Genomic DNA, 3,937 nt, shown 5'->3' with positions numbered 1-3,937 from the left:
GCAGGTGCTCGTAGGTGTTCAAACAACGAAGATATCGCAATAGTAGCAAATAAAACCCCAATTTTCATTTTTGCGATTTAAATTTTATTGACAAATATCACAGCTTTGGTTGAAAATTTTCCAAAAGCAACGATTGACTATGAAAGTAAAAAATCCCGTCTTTACAATGATACAAACTAGGTCGGCGTAGGTAACCAAATAACGGAGATATCGCAATAGTCGGTAATACATCCCATTTTTCTATTTTTTTGGAAATCACGCTACAGGTCGCAATATTGATCGGATCGTCACGAAAATTTCAGGGTTAATGGGGGTCTCACAGATGAATAAGCGTATTGATTTTGATGATAGTCGGATAATATTCAGGGGTCGGAATGGGCAAACACTTATTTGGAGAAAGGTCAACGTTTTATTTCAAAGCCAATATCTCTGTTTCTTCAAGAGGTATATCAAATGCAAAATCTGGCAAGGAAAGTAGAAAATATCACCTTTACAACGATGTAAATTAGGTTGTCGTAGCTGCTCAAGCAACAGAGATATCGCAATAGTCGGTAATGCGTCCCATTTTCCGATTTGTTTGTAATCACGCTACAGGTCGCAATTTTAATCGGATCGTCACGAATTTTTTGGGAGTTTATGCGGGTCCCACATAGGAAAAAGCTTATTGATTTTGGTGATAGCCGGATAATATGTAGGGGTCGGAATGGGGAAAAACTCATTTGGAGACAAATTCAAAGCTTTATTATTTGTGATTATATTGGCATCTAGTAGGGGTATTCCAACGACAAAGCCTGTCAATGGAAGAAGAAAATATTACCTTTACATTGATGTAAAGCAGGTTGGCGAAGGTGGTCAAACAAGGGAGATACCACAATAGTCGGTAATGCATCCAATTCTTCCATTTTTTTGCAATCAAGCTACAGGTCGTAATTTTGATCGGATGGTCACGAAATTTTGGTTGCTTATGGGGGTCCCAGAGACAAAGAGGCATATTATTTTTGGTGGTAGTCGGTTTATATTCCCTAAAAGAAATGTTTACCAGTGAAAAGCTTATGCACAGAGGTGGTGGTGTAGGGTATCACATGGTCGGCCCCGTCCCGACTATAGCCTTTGCTCACTTGTTTTGGTTTGTCATAGTAGAGGAACAGCGCCCAACCCTGGTCACAGAACTTCTATCAATGAATACGTAAGAAGATGAAGTAATACTAAACTTCACTATTCTATTGCGATTATTTAGTAAACGGTTTTGTGATTTAGCCTAAGTTTAACTAAGATTTTTATATTTTTGATTATTTATTTTTATAAATTAAATGTTGTGGAGTTCCGTTTTTTTAATAATAACAAATTAATAATAATGCAAAATGTTTAATTATTGAATAAAAAACTCCATAGGAGGATTTATGGGAGTTATCCTCGAACGAAAAAGCCAGATTCATACTATTACGGTTAAACAATCCCCTGTTAATGGGTTTTGCTATATATTTTTGGTTCTATTCCGAGGTTTTTGAGAACATCTAACTGAGAAAATATTCTCCCCCAAACATAAATATTTAGCCCCACATCTACATACAACATTGTTCGGCAGTTGTTTATGGTGGTGCTATTGCTTTCGCAACTGTATGCCTGTCGCTCATGCTCATTATAGGGCCTATCCATCGATATAGTTGTAAGTCGATACGTTTAACTATGCTAATGTCATTGTACGAGTATAACCCATACAGCTCATGTGGCGCACAATGGTTCAGAAATCGATTTTCCTGGCCATAACCCCAATTTCTTGTCATCACCGATCGTTATTTACCTACTATGTGGGATTCGATAACAAATATATTGAAGCCAATACAACCAAAAAAAAAAATAGATCAAACTATTGGAAACTGGGGGCGGGCGTGGTTGCCCCTAAAGACTAAAATTGTCCCACATATCGGAAACGTACGTAATAAAGAAATGGATATTTCTCTAAAACTATAACAGATATTTTGTTCGTTGTTTTTATACCCTCCACTATAGTATGGAGGGTATATTAAGTTTGTTTTTCCGTTTGTAACGCTTTGAAAAAATCATTTGCGACCATGTAAGGTATATATATTCCTAATCAAGATAAAATTCTAAGTCGATATAGCCATGTACGTCTGGCCGTCCGTCTGTTGTAATCACCCTAGCGTCCGCAATAATTGAGCTCGAACGCTATATTTTTGCAGCCAAGTGTCTTTTTTCCATAGGGAGGTTATGTTCGAAAATGGGCTAAATAAGCCCACGTATTGGTATAGCCCCCATATAATTGTACTTTGCGGTTTTTAGCTACCTTTTTTTAAAGAAGTATCTGCAATTTGACGTTTGATGCTCACAATTTTTACAAAACTACTCTACTAAACATTTTCAACATAGGTCCATGTTTTGGTAGAGCCCCTACATAGCGGTGTCTGTCGATTTTCGGTATTTTGGCGTGTTGAGCCACATTTATCGGACGAACTACCTGTCATTGAATACGTGAGGTTGCAAGTGGTTACAAAACATATCCACCAAAACTTCTTAACAAGGGTCAATGTTTCGGTATAGCCCTCATATAACGATTCCTCCCGATTTTCTCTATTTTGAGGATTTTAGCTATCTTTTTTGACAGAAAACCCAGCACTTTGACGTTTGAGGCTCCCAACTACAACTAGCTACACTTTTTGTAATTTAACATTTGAGGTTCCAAGTGGTTACCAAACATCTCCACCAAAACTTGTTAACATGCTGTAATGTGACATTTGAGGTTCTCTGTGGCAACGAAACTTCTTCGCTAAAAATCATCAACATAGGTCCATATTTGGTTTGATTTAAGGGTTTAGGCTACAACTTTTAACCGAACTAGATGTAATTTGACACTTTAGGTTCTCTATAGTCGCGTACGAAAATGTTTCGTCGAACAAAATTTGTTAAACTACTGCAACAAATTATTACATTTTTCTTTCTCATAAACATTTTTGTTTCATGATTGGAGATTTCAAGCGAAAACTTATATTTTTCTGAAGTTTCCGTTCAGAAAATCCACATCATTAAAAAGTTTTATAAGAAATGTTTTCAAATTTTTTGCTTTTACCTACACTCTTTTTGAGAGAAACTTTCTATAAAGTCTGAATTACTTATTCATGTCATATCATTCCACTATTTATTACGTATTCCGTAATGAATATACTCCACGTTTGTTATGTCATATTCGAGCTATGTAGAGGTCTCGACGCATTACTCTCAATGAGAGTGCATGAGAAAATGTCTACTGGACAAAATGTATGAAGGGTTTTCTTGAAAGCCAATTACAAATTTACCTCACTGACATCAAAAAAAAATTTGGTTATTCTATTCAAGACAAATTTGTTGCTAAATAGTAGGAGAAAATAATAACGAAAAATTATTTATTACTTCAAAAGCTGCTAAAATCTGATATGTTTACTAAACCCACTTGAATTGTTTTCCCTATCATCAACGAAGTATAACACCCTCCAACATTTTTAAGGTAGTACTGTGCAATCAACTTCTACCGAGGATATTATGAAAGTACAGGCCCAAAAGCCAGAAACACTAGTTGGGTATTGTTTTGTCAGATTCAGCTAAGATTATATATCCTCATCTAAAAATGGCTAAAAATTTAATTTTTCTTAGCAAACTTATAGATAAGAGAACGAAGAAAATATTTTTAGAAAAAAAACTCGAAAAACTGCTGTAGCGCTATAAAATGTATGCAATATCTAAAAATACCACAATATCTCCCAAACTTTAAAATTTGTCTTTGAAAAAAATATTGCTTCAATGTGATACATAATCCTTCAGAAAATACATTTATTGTTTAATGTCTCTATCACGTTGTATCTAAAATATATTTCAACGACCATTTAATAAATATATCAATAATATTGTGAATTGCCAAATATGAGAATAATCTGTTCGTGTTAAC

Source organism: Musca autumnalis, unplaced genomic scaffold (genome assembly GCF_047663935.1).
Source record: "Musca autumnalis isolate F117 unplaced genomic scaffold, ASM4766393v1 scaffold_3, whole genome shotgun sequence".
NCBI classification, from domain to species: domain Eukaryota; kingdom Metazoa; phylum Arthropoda; class Insecta; order Diptera; family Muscidae; genus Musca; species Musca autumnalis.
The sequence above is the reverse complement of the archived record's forward strand: the minus strand, read 5'-3'. Positions refer to the sequence as shown.